The sequence below is a fragment of the Camelus bactrianus genome, chromosome 3, assembly GCF_048773025.1.
Source record: "Camelus bactrianus isolate YW-2024 breed Bactrian camel chromosome 3, ASM4877302v1, whole genome shotgun sequence".
Taxonomy (NCBI): domain Eukaryota; kingdom Metazoa; phylum Chordata; class Mammalia; order Artiodactyla; family Camelidae; genus Camelus; species Camelus bactrianus.
Window position 1 is genome coordinate 158,317,878 of NC_133541.1, and position 13,523 is coordinate 158,331,400.

At 40.4% G+C, this 13,523-nt stretch overlaps 1 protein-coding gene across 50 annotated transcripts in view; it reads left to right on the forward strand.

Moving 5' to 3' along the window:
• Positions 1 to 13,523, forward strand: part of LOC141577207 (trafficking protein particle complex subunit 9-like) — a 180,826-nt gene that overhangs the window by 139,104 nt on the left and 28,199 nt on the right. For 48 of the 50 annotated variants that reach the window (XR_012506017.1, XR_012505982.1, XR_012506001.1 and 45 more), the window contains 4 exons: positions 4,213 to 4,398; positions 6,878 to 7,102; positions 12,321 to 12,504; positions 13,261 to 13,460. The gene's annotated coding sequence lies outside the window, so the exon portion shown is untranslated. The remainder of the gene's footprint in view (positions 1 to 4,212; positions 4,399 to 6,877; positions 7,103 to 12,320; positions 12,505 to 13,260; positions 13,461 to 13,523) is intronic. The other 2 variants (XR_012506015.1, XR_012506016.1) reach the window with 2 other exon arrangements.

Consider the following 13,523-nt stretch of genomic DNA (forward strand, 5'->3'; position numbering starts at 1 on the left):
GATGTGTCTAGATCATGCTAGAGTGTCTGAAGGTGGCAGGAAAAGACCCAGGGCTAGGATTTGTTATCCTAGGGTGTCCTCCATAATGGTTCCATAATGGTTACATGTGGGAGCCCAAGATTAGGTTAACAAATTGTAACAGACCCCAGGCGCCTGTCAATGTTCAGAAGAAAAATGTGTGCTTAGTAACTGCTTTGCAAGCAGGAGCCTGTGCATCCTCACTCCTGTCTCCTTGCCTTAAAAAGCAGAGACAATGATTTGCTTGCATAGTTGATGCTTTAGATAGCACTCTGCTCATTTCAAAGCAAGGACCCAGGCCCTCAGCTATACAAGCTGGGCTTGTGTGCTTTTAGATAGTCTATTATCCCCAAAACAAGGACCTGGCTGGTCTCGTGGTCTGCTTTGTAATTCACATATCTAAAGAATGTATCTTATTCCCCTCACCCCATGACTTCCCTAAAGATACACTAAGCCTTTGTACTCATTGTGGTTTCTACAATCTCTGTCTCCTCCCGTCTTTCCTCAAGTTCCTACTTATTATCACACAAAAGTTAATGACTTTTTCCTTTCGTTATACACAGTAAATATAGGAGAATTTGAGAGGCTCGTGGAGTTGGCTCCCTACTCCTTCTCTTTTTCTGGACTTTTCCCACAGAGTCTTGAATAATCATTCCGTGTCGGTACGACTTCTGCCAGCCATAACCCACAGTTCCAGGTGAGAATGATGCAGGCTTTAACTCTCCTACCCAAGGGAGAGAGAGAAGAGAATTGAGATCTGCTCCCTTGTGGTCCCTTCCTTCCCCAGTGCCACTCCAGTTCACCTGCAGCCTTCTGGCCTCTGCTGTCAGGGCCTCTGTCCCAGGACTGACTGCAGCCATTTTTTCCCTTGCCAACATTTCCTGTGCCTTTCAGAAGTTGGTCTCTTCTCTGCAATTCAACCCTGGCAGATGTGATGGTGGTCAGCGTGCTGGTGGGCAGTCACCTGGGGACTCCCAGGAGCCATGCTGATTCTCCTGAGTCTCTCATTCGGGGTTACAAAACTGTCGAGCACCGGAGGAAGCCCATTCACGTGAGGGCAGCGCAGCATTGCATCACTTTCATTTTATTTTTGAAATTTCAGTGGAGAAATTATTTGTAGCAAACTGTTCCAGTTTTTTTGTCTGACTGCTTTCCTCACCACCATTTCCTTGTTGGATGTGGTGCTTGGTTTAAGAACCAGGTTTCTTCTCTGGTTATTTCTAGCAGGTGGGCTTGCCGAATCCTTGATCGGCATTTGAAGCAGAATGCTTCATCTTGATGTCAAACTGATTTTCTTCATTCTGAATATTTCATATACACTCAGCAACTGTTTCAAGTGAACTGCTCTTGTCCAATTTCGGTTAACTCACATTTGCTGATCTCCTGCTTTCATGCTGAGAGCAGTTTCTTCTTCCTGTAATAAAAGTTAGCAATTTGCATCTACTATGGGAAGGTACTGGCCCGAGGTGCTTTTGTTCTTAACAGTTTTAATACAATTCACCCATTAATATTTACACCGGTTTTTACTCTATGCCAAGAATTGTGCATCCCAGTCAATCTTAGAATATTTTCATCCTCCTAACAGGAAACCCCATATGCATAAGCACTCATTCCCATCTTCCCCATCCTCCCCCAGCCCCAGGGAGCCACTCTTCTCCCTCTGTGGATTTGCCTGTGCTGGACATTTCATGTAAATCGAGTCAATTCATGTAAATGGAACCGTCTATTTTGACTAACTCCTTTCACACTGAGTAACGTTATCAATGTTTGTCCACATTGTTGCCTGGGTCAGTACTCCATGCTTTGCTATTACTGAATAATATTCCACTGTATGGCTGGGCCCCTCTGTTTACGCATTCATCAGGTGATAGGCATTTTGGTTGTTTCTTCTTTTTGGCTGTGATGAATAATGACACCGTGAACATTCCTGTAGTTTTTATGTGGACATTTGTTTTCAGTTCTCTTACGTGTGTGCCCACAGAGCAGAATTGCTGGGTCATTCAGAAACCAACTGTTCAACTCTCTGAGGTCCTGCCAGGCTGTTTTCCAAAGTAGCCACGCAGCGTTACATCTCACCAGCAAGGGCTGCTATCTCTGATTCCTGTGTGTCCTCATTAGTTCTTGTTATTCTTTTTTTAATTATAACCTAATGTAGTGAGTGTGAAGCGGTTTCTCCTAGTAGTTTTGACATGATTTCCCTTACAGCTAATGATTTTGAACATCGTTTCATTGTGCTTATTGGCCATTTGTATATTTTCCTTGAAAAATACCATTTCGGATCCTTTATTCATTTTTTAATTTAGTTGTCTTTTTTGTTGAATTGTAGGAGCTCTTTTTTATTTGGAGATACAAATTCCTAATCAGATAAATTATTTGAAAATATTTTCTCCTGAGTGTTGTTTTTTTCACTTTCTGGATGGTGTCCTTTGAAGCGAAGTTTTAAATTTGATGAACTCAAATTTATCTCTGTTTTCTTTTTTCCTTGTGCTTTTGGGGCAATATTTAAAATCTGAGGTATTTTATTTAAAATTTACATATAAAATATCTTAATTTTTAGGACCGTTCTAGGAGACGGGTGCTGTTGTTATACCCAGTCTATGGATAGGAGGCTGAGATGCAGAAAATTTCACTGACTTATGAGTGTCAAAGCTACCCAGTGCTGTGGGAGTTCAGAGCCTCATGATTGTCCCCAAGCATCTGTGCTCTTCACCACCATGCTCCACTACTGCCTGGAATAGTTAATGAAAAAGTCTTTCCTTTTTTGGTTTCTTGTTTGTTTGTTTTCTCATTGGGAACCTCATCTCCTCATTTTCCTTTCGGATATCAGTGTAGGTTTATTTTAGGTCTCATGTAGGCAGAAGAATTGCTATCAGTTAACTTCTTTGTTACTCACTCTCCGGTGATGATTGTTGCTATTTGACCTAATCAAGTCATGCTTAAGTCTTTCCTGCTCATGACACTGAAAAGAGTCATGACTTACAGAATGCTCAGAGAGGAAAATAATTGATTGATTTTATTTTGCTACCCAATCAAACCAATCAAATAAAAACCCCGGTGTTGACGCAGACGGTAAGCCATCCAGAATAGGGTCACTGTCTTCCTTGTGTTTCGTTTGTTTGGTCACAGTGTCTGGATAGTGACTTGCTGTCCAGCAGTTTTGTGAGGATACGGTGTTCGTGAATCATTGTAAGGACAGAAATTTGACAACAGACTGTATTGGTCATTTCACGAGGGAAAAGATAATATAGAAATACTGCTCAGATCTATTTTAAAATTAAGTTTGGAATGTTGAGAAGAGTTCAAGAAACCATACAAAGATCTTTTTCACTTATTTTAGATCTATCTTAGGCATATTATGATTACATAGCAGAGTAACTTATCAACTAGTTTTGACAAGAGGGGTGTATTATTGATTATTTGTTTTAGTTGAAATATTCTACCTGGGAAAAAGTAATCAGTGCCCATAAATGAACAAATATGTTTGTATTTCTATGTAACATGGGAGCAGACTTCATATGTTTCTATATAATATATATGACTGTGTGTTTTAATCTGTCTGTCAGTGTATTTATAGTTTTTCAGCAATGTTCTAACTTTAGAATTCTTCTAAGAAAGTCACCCCCGATTCTAGCGCAGTTTCTACTGTGTATCCTGTCTTATGCATGGGATTCCACTGTCTCCTCAGTGAGGAATTTCCTCCCCTACTGAGTTAGTAGCAGAGTTAAAGGAACTGTGATTTCTAGGCCTTTGCTCTCCATGTGTTTGCATTTGGCTGTCAATCGCGATTTTCCATTTCTTGAGTTTTCATTGTTCAATTAGAATTTTTGAAAATAAGTGTTAATATGTTGTATTTGTCTCCCTGGAAACTTGATGTGTTTGTGCTTTTCAGTTTTCAATTTCTTAAAAATGTAAATGCACTCTTGTTTTTAATTAGTCCTTTTTCACTAGATATTTGTTTACCAATTTATAGTTAAAATACATTTTTTCCAATGAATGAATCGGTGTGCATGTTTTAAAAGATACCTTACTTTTTATTTTCCTTATTATAACAATTATATTCATTCTAGAGAATTTAGAAAATAAGGATAAACACAGTAATAACTTAAAAATGGCCTCTAATCTCACCTAGAGATACAGTTGTAAAATTTCAAATTGAGAATTACAAGTCCTCTCATGTTGTTCTTCTTTTTCAAGATCGTTTTGGTTACTGAGACCCTCGAATTCCCATATGAATTATAACAGCAGCTAAACAGTTTTTGCAGAGGAGCCCGCTGGGATTGTGATCGAGACCACGTAGAATATACGGATCATTCTGGGGAGCACTGCCATTCCAAGAGCACTGTCTTCTGATCCAGGAATGTACGTGGAGTGTCTGTCCAGGTATTTAGGACTTCTTTAATTTTTTTCAGCAATGCTTTGAGTTTACAGAATATTATTTTACTTTTTTTCTTTGCCTTTATACTGAGGACAAGTGTGCAAGGTACCGGGATCAGAAGTGTATTTTAGCCCCTCACGTTGCTGCCAACATGGTCGCTGTGCTCTTGCTTTGCCTTGTGTACAATCTTGCACAAAATAGGACCTCAGTAACTCTCTCTTGAATGAATGATTATAAGATTGTAGGATGATGCTTGAGAGTCCTTGTGATTTTTTCCTCCAGCCTTTCCCCAATTCTTAACTATGCCCTTTCTCTTCCTAAACTCCAGCCTGTGTTTCAGCCTGCCTGTGGCATTGATTTTCCCTATCTGTAGACGCTTCCTTTCACTGGTTCACGATAATGTTACATGTGGGCTGTGGAAACTTGTCAAGAAAGAACAAATCTATTGCATGCTAGTGTTTTTACAGTGTGGTATCTTTTATCGATTGAAATTAAATCAGGCTGACCCCCTGAGCCCTCCCGTGAGCTCTTTTCACTTTCCTACATCTGATACTGCTCTGGTTGCTACATGTGCCCTTCCCCCAGCCTTGGTTTTTGGGTTGAGTAAGTCATCATCAGTGGAGCTCTCTCTTTAAAAGATGAAGAGAACATTGGCTCCTTCTCCCTGGTTGGGGACTTGGATGAGATGAGATACCAGATAAAGAATGGAGCTCCACCTCATTCTGACCCCCGCTCTTTCCGTTCTGTTCTCCAGAGGAAAAGAGTACAATTCAACAGTATAATGATTGATTGTGAGCTAATGAGATAGACAAGGCAATCAATTATTTATTAAATATCCTTTCATGCCAGAAACAAATGTATTATACACACAAAAATCACACAAAGCATGATAATATCGTGCTTATAGACGTGTGTTCGAGTTCGAGTCCTGCTCTGGAGTGACCAGTCCTGTGAGATGGAGAACTGGTATGTAGGCTTAGGCTCTCCAGGACTGGTTTTCTGTCCTGCAGAGATGGGGCTCGCTAGGCTTCCCTCCCCCGTAGAGGTGCTGTGGGTTGTAACTGTCACGCGTGCACAACTGCTCGTTCCTCGTAAGTGCAGGATAGCATAAATTTTGCGGTGATGGCTTTATGACTGTCCCGTGTAGACTCGCAGTGCTCCAAAGGGATGCCTTGTGGTTTGGAGATGGGATTCTCATTTCTGTAAATACCCAAGAATTGTGGTATTGGGCCCTGCTGATTTGAATCTATTCTTTAGAAAGTACATATTGTAGATATATTTTTCAAGCATGTGTGCTTTTTTCCTTTTATTATTTATAGTTCTACCCTCTCATCTCTTGGTGTGACTTTTCATGGAATCCAGGAAACAGTCCTAACCTACCTGCCTCTTCACTCTTCTCCGTGGTGGTTTCCTTCCCTGACTAGAAGAGGGTTTTGCACAGGAAATTTTATTTGTTCCCCTTTTCTTGGAGTCTCTCTTTCGGTCTGCCCATCTCTCACCTGCCCATCTGTCCATTTCTCTACCCACTCATTCTTCTGACTTGTTCCAAAAAGCATTTCAGGCAGCTTACAGAAGAACAGATACCAAATAAACAGGTTAGAAAATGGGGCCAAGTTCAAACTCTGAGGCTAGGAGGCGAGCCTGTTTGAGGGTTGCAGCCGTGAGACACACACCTCTGCCCTGTGACTTATAAGATCGACAGCAAGAGTGTGCCTGAGGCTCCCAGCAGACACAGGTTAACAGGGTTTGTGGGAGATGCTCACTGGCTGTGAAATAAATAAGTGGCTCATGAGAAGCCCAACCTTTCCAGCTACAAAGGCTTAGGAGAATATTCTGAGTGTCTTCCAAAATCAGGGTATTGCATTGTTTCTTTTGTCAGAGTTCTACGTATAGTTGGTTACATTCTATACCTGGAAATTTCTTCAGAACTCCTTACCAAGTGAGTGCCATTGCTCGGGAATGAGGTGGTTCTGCTCATTGACTGTGGTTGGCCAGAAACCGAAAATGACAGCTTCAAAGGAGCCTGGGATTTGTCCGTTATGTTTTCTCAGTGCTGTAGATTTCAGGAAATGCTTTCACACTTTCTCTCCATCTGAGGCGGCAGCGTGCTCTCTTAGCAGCATCAGGAGCTCAGAGCCACGGGATGTTGGGGGCTGACTGCACTGCCGTCAAGACAGCCAAGCTAGTCACTGCAGGCGTGGTCCTTTCACATAGTGCATTTCATGCTCTATAGTAGAAGGTTTCAACAGGGAGTTAATTAACTGAGTTAATTAACATTTAATAAATATGAAGCTTTGATGAAAAGACGGTTATAGGCAGAATATAAGTTGTGAACCCTTTGAAAACCTTTGAAAACGGTTTCATTACTGAAATTTCAGTAGGGAAGATACACAGTTTATCTTATTTATGCCTCTCATTTAAAGTAACAAAGAAACAAGACAGAAAAGGCAGAGGATGATTTCTGTTATTCCTCTCGGCTTGCAGGTGCCCTCACATCCAGTGGCATCCATCCAGAGACCAACACTGACACTGGCCATGCTCAGAACTGACTCAGCCCTGAAGACACAGGTGACAAATAGAAGGGGGCCGCGCCCTGTTACAGCAGGTGCTCTCACTTTGTGTGTCCTTATGTAACTGCACGGTGTTAATCAGGATCGCCCGTTCTACATTGTGTGGCGCTGCTGCAGTGTCTCCTAGTTATTTGTTTCTGTAAGTACTCGTGTATTATTCTCCAATGTGTGGTACTACACATCTAAAAATGCTTTTTTCAGATGAAAAATAATGTATATTTAATGCAATAAGTCTGAAGAAAGGGACAAAAACGGCTATCCAGGTCCCACTAGTCAGAAATAATAATTAACACTTTAACATCTACTTTCTGTTATTTTCATCAGTGAGTATCAGCTCTGTCATAAAAACCAGTGAGCACTCTGTGCCTGTTTACTGTGTGGAGACCTCCATTTTCCATTCGGCTTATTACATGTTTTTCTACAATATTCTATCTCCCCTGGCATGATTTTTAATGACCAGTATAGCATTATGTCTTGTGGAGGCATCGTCCATTTTACTTCGGGCTTAAATAAACTTTTAAATTCCAAGTGTACTTAACTGAAATACTGAAAAGAGACCTGTGGTGGTACCGAAAGGCCCCTAACTCCCTTCCCCTTATTTCCTGAGTGTAAAAGCTGTTGCCAATGTGGTGTATATATTTCATGACCTTTATGCCTATGACATATATATATACCCATACATACATACATACATACATACATACATACATACATACATACATATGAGAAATCTATGTATATGTGTGTATATATGCTTTTTTGAAAAATAAGGCCATGCTATATGTTTTCTGCAGCTCGCTTTATTCACTCAGGGGTATATCATAGACGTCCTCCCACTCCAGACTCACCCGGTCCTTTCAGATAGACTGGAGGGATCTCCTGATATGCAGGTGTGGTCTCTTGTGCAAGGACACCTTTGGTGGGAGAGTGCTGTGGACAAGGCCCTGGGCCACGGGGAAACGCCGGCACCCTCAGTGCCAACTCGCCGTGATTTACCGCATCATTGTCTTGATGGTGGACACTTAAGTTTTCTCCATTTTCCACTGTCAGAAAGGATGTTTTACTGGCATCTTTCTTTAACAGATATTCCTGTGATCTTGTATGAGCATGCCTTTAGTTAATTCTTCTGGAAATTTAGTCCCTGGATGTGACATTTACGTTCATCACAGGCTACTTTCAAGTGACTAGAAATTCCTTCTCCAATGTGGAATGAAAAATGTAGAATTACTTATGTAACCAATTCTCTACTGCTGGATATGATTTCACTTCAGCTTTTCTTCCCACCAGTGTAAACAGTACATCTATTTGAACTGATTTTTTTTCTAAACGAAACGATTCCTAGAAGTGGGGTTGAATCAGTGTGTACACACGTTTTTCAGAGTTTACATATCCATTGACATGTCATCCTCCAAAAAGGTCGCTCACAGTTTTTTCTCCCACAGATGGACACTAGCTACAATATATTTTAAAAATATTTACCAATAAGATGAGCAAAAGTGCTTTTTCATTGTTTTAGTTTGCATTTGATTACCAGTGAGGTATTGAGCATTTTTCACTGATTAGCCATCTGACTTTTGAAAAGTGAATGATCCATTTTGTCCTTTGCACAAATTTAAGTGAGGAAGTTTCTTTTTGCTTTGTGACAGCTCTTTGTATGTTATGAACATTAATCCCTTGTCTTCATCAACATCTATTACAGAGTTTTTCCTTGTCATTTCTTTCGTTTCATTTTGTTCAGTAGGTTTATTTTTGTTGTGGCTCAAAATATTCTTAAGATAGTAAATGTCTTCCTTTTGGGTTTTAACTTTGTTATTATTCTTAGAAATACTTTCTTATAATGGTATAAATCTCTTATGTAGGTTTATTTAATGTCTAAGATGGAGATGATAATAGTACTTGTTATAGTGAGGGGAAGTTGAATTAATGTGAGCAAAGATTTGTATTTGCTGTTATTAGTATTTTAATATTTACATCACTATCTGTAATTTTTTTTGTGGTCATTATGACAGGAATAGAATTTGTTCTTTCCAGGTGATTCTCTGTCCCAGGACAATTATCGAATTCATACTTTGCTCTTCGATTTGAAATCCCACATGTATAAAATACTTATGTAGACTAGAGTCTCTTTTTGAGCTCATGCTTTATTTCTGTCAATCTTACTTCCTTACTCCAACGCTATATTTTACATATTGTAAAAATTAATTATTATCTGACAGTGCGATTTTTTTTTTGTTCTTTTCTTCCATCCCAAACTTTCTTGGCTATTATTATGACTTTATTATTCCTGAAGAATTCTAAAATATTTTGTTCAAGTTAAAAAAAAAGTCTGATAAGAGTATTCATGGGAATTTTATTAAGTTTTGATTTATTTTTAGGAGAACATCCATATTTAAAAAACTGTTTTCCTCCATGCAATATGTTGATGTCTCTACATTCACACCTCTTATTTACCCCTCAGTACAGTCCTGTAGTTTTCTCCATGTACAACATGGGCATTAATTTTGAGTTTTTTCCAGATTATTGTTGATGTTTTTGTTAATTTTTTAAGTGAGAATTTTTTGCTATTATATTTTTTAACTGTTTAAACTGACACCTAGGAAGGCAGATTCGGTTTGTAAATACTCACTTTGTAACAAATCATTTAAAATTGTAAGTATTAAGTAATTGTTCCAGGATCCTTTCTTTTGTGTTTTTAAAAATTTGTTTCCAATATTATCAAAATGGTCATAGCTAAGAAGTATAGGTGTTGAGACAGATGGAGAGAGGTAGTGTGGCTCATGTACAAACTGTGAGCACTTTCATGGCTGCCTTTAGGCTGGAGAAGCCCCAGAAGAGCCCAGGTTAGACCAGGGGTGGCTTTGTATGCACTTGAAAGCCAGCTCTCCTACCTGTATGGTGAAGCCTGGTAGGCGTGGCAGGTAGATGATCAAGGTCTGATCAAGGTCATTGGCTGCACAGAGCGCTGTGTCTGTGAGAACTGGAGTCCATCGCCATGGGAAATGCTTGGTGCCAGGAACACTGCAGGGGAGCTGGGGAGTCTGTGTGTTAAGGATTTTCCAGTCCTGGGAGTGGGAAGATAAGACTCTGCATTCAGATCTGAGTTTGAATTCATCCTCTCTTATTTACTGGTCCTCTGACTTTTGACAAGTTATCTACCATCTTTGAACTCCTATTTTCTTATCTCTCAAAATATGAGAATTACGGCCTGCTGCTAGAGTGTTTGATCAGGATAAATGATTTGTTTCTATAAGATGCCACGTACAGTCACAAGCTCAGTGAGAAATGGGCTGTCACCTCTTCATCTGCAACTCAGTGCTCGACAGGACATCGGGGCAAAGCCAGTCCGTAATTTGTTTGTGATGCAAGTAGGAACAAAATTAATGTCTTGCCTTTCCCCTGCAGTATTCTTACTCCTTTGCTTCATTTACTTCTTTCCTCCTTTCCTTTCCCCTCCTCAACCAAAAGATCCTGAGGCTCTCTCAGAACACTAGATTCAAATTACTTTAAAGGGTGTCTCATCCTCATGAAATGACAGTAAATTAAAAAAAATCTGTACAGATCCCAGACGTCATTGTATTTGATTTACACACACACACGCACACCCACCCACACACACAATCAGCATACCTACAAATTGCTGAGGGAGAAGGACCAATTTTTCTGAGTTTTCATTCACTGAGCGTGAGAGCAAAGTCTCTTACGCAGACTTTCACCTTGCTTAGTGCATGGTGTTTTTAATTGGATTTCTGCTTTGTGGCCATAGAACTATTCTTATAGAAGAGAGGATGTGGAGACATAGACATTCTGCTGAGATATTGGTGTCAACATATTTGAGTTGGAAAGGACTTAGGACAGCATAGAGTCGTAAATTTTTATGGGTGAGAATCCATGATGGTGTAACTTGGACAAGAACCCGGGTCTTCTGTCTTCGTGTCCACGTGGATGAAGAGGCAACAGGGCAGGAGATGGCAGGGATCCTTCTTGCTTGAGTTCCAGGGTCTTGCTAGTTTTCACTGCTCAGCTGCCTTTAGTTAAGGTCCATGTGGCGTCTCATGGGAAGGTCACTCTGTCCTGAAAGACTGAGTTTCTAATCAGCAAAAAGCCCTGGACCCACTCATATTTCCCAGAGTTTTTCTGCTGTCCTGCTGACAGTTTATATAAATGATACCTAAGAAACTACTGGATATAAAATCCTTGTTGTTATCATTTGCCCTCAAGTTCCATAGGAATGGGGTGCTGTCTCAGGCTGTCTAAGGCTAGATCTGAACAAAGATAGGGTGATAGGCTGTGCTGCTGGACCCTCCCCAGTCGAAAGGGATTTCCACCTTAGTTTTTAGAATCAGACAGATGAGTTCAAATCTTGCCTTTACCAGTTATTAGCTTTGTGAACTTGGGGAAGAAACTGTATTGTTTGTGTCCAATTTTCTTTATCTGTAAATAAGTTCAGTATTTATTTTAGGGTTTTTGTTTTAGAATTGAATGAGCTAATTCCCTCATTTATACCTAAAATACTGATCGCGTGGTTCTATGCTGGTGCCTTGGTAGAAGATTACTGAGGGACTCAGCAGTGGGAATGCAGGTGGGGGACCCCTGGATCATAGAGCATATATTCCAGGATATGCTTGTAAAATATTGGATGTGCAGTGGATTTTTAGTAAATGTACATTCCTTTCCTTATCCACATTGATTGTGTATATATCTTTGTACAATATATGAACAATTTTTTATTGCAATTTAAATATCTTTGTATTATTTAAATTATGTAGCTATAACAAAATACGTGAAATAAAATGATTTGTCTTTTATTTTCTTTTCAACATGCAAAACAAAATAAAATAGAAAAGAAAAAAAGGTTTTGAAGGAGTAGAAATAATTTTATATCTGTGGAATCAATTCCCTATGTTAGGTTTTTTAGTTGTGTTGTTAAACTGCATATAAAATTGATAGGTTTTGACTTCAGTGTTGATAGCTAGGTGAGTGTAGTTTCTTTTTGTGGTTGTCTTTGATGAATTATTTGCACTAGATCATAAATGATGTGCATGTTACATATTGGAAACGAGGAAAGAGTGGAGACATACTACCTCCAATGCAGTCATCTTGTTACCAAGTCGAAACTCGTACTGCTTGCTGTATGACAGGCCAATAAATCGGGAGATTGAGGTGTTGGAGCAAGGAATAGTGACTTTATTTGAAAAGCTGGCAGACCCAGAAAATGGCTGAATGACATACTGGAGAACCGTCTCCCCCAAGTCAGAAATCAGTCCGCTTTTATACTAAAAAGGGGCGGGGATGTGGTTGGTTGTTGCAAACTTCTTGCGGTACGAATTGTTTCTCCTTGGAATTCTTTGTTCTTGCAGCTGTCCACGTGGGTCAAATCATGGTGCCACTCTAAAACCTCCAAAAAAAACCAAAGTTGATTTTCTACTTTGCAACTTGCCATCTCAACATAAGTGCAGAAGAGTTAACATCGTGAAAGCTCTGAGCCCGGAGAATAGGCTTTCCTGGATATTTCAGGCTAAAGGCAACTTTCTCTTACAAAAGGTACAGCGCTACCAAGTCTGAGCCTAGAAAACAGCAAAGGTTTAAAGACAAAGGAACAGATCTAACATGCAGTCAAATTTATTCTTTTCTATTATAATTTCTTTTTCCACCACATAAATAATTTTAGTAAGAAACATGAGCAATTTTTTTACTTTTGCTTCTTAGTAACGGATAAGTGGGCCAAATACATTTATGAAAGCATGGATGCTGTGCGGGCATTGGGGTCACAGCAAACTCTTGTTGGGGTGGTCGACTCTGCAACATGTCTGATGCCCCGTGGGTGTTGGTGAGGGACCCCATAACCAGGGGCTCTCTTCAGGAACCAGCATATGGGCATTGACATCTGGAGACCTCTTTTTCAGCTGCCGGAAATTTTTTCAGATACTGTGACTGAAAAACCACTACAGCTGGTGATAATTAGGGAATAAAGGAAGAGGAAAAGGGCTTGGATTAGATTAGAAGAGAAGGACAGAATATCAGGGAACCTGGGGGCTTGGCAGTGGGTCCTTGGGAGAGAGGGGAGCAGAGGTGGGGAAGGGCACGGCTCTGGAACCAGCTCCTGCACCTGTCCCAGGGCCCAAGTCACACAGCTTTTAATTGGCCCAGGACGCTCTCCTGTCTGGATGTCACCCTGGGCAGAACCTTGAGAATCGAAGGTAAGGGGTGGGCAGCACTCACCTAGGGGATCACTGAGGACTTCGTTCAAGTCCACAGTGCCTTTTCTGGTCATGTGTCTTCACTTGCCCTTTATCTTAGGATCTGAGGAGCAGGAGCAAGGAACGCACGGAGAGATCCAGGAAGACATCTGACTGTGTTAAGAGACGACAGTCACAGCCACACGGGAAGCGAGGACACTTGCAGCAAAGTAAAACGACTTCACAACTATTGCATCAGAGCTGCCGGTGTGAGAGAGCCTAAGCCTGTCACAGAGTGCAGGGGACAAGTGGAAAGGAATGGTAAATTTCCACTGACAGTTGAAATTTTGTTAAATAGCCTGCTACTGTTCTTTGTACCACTTG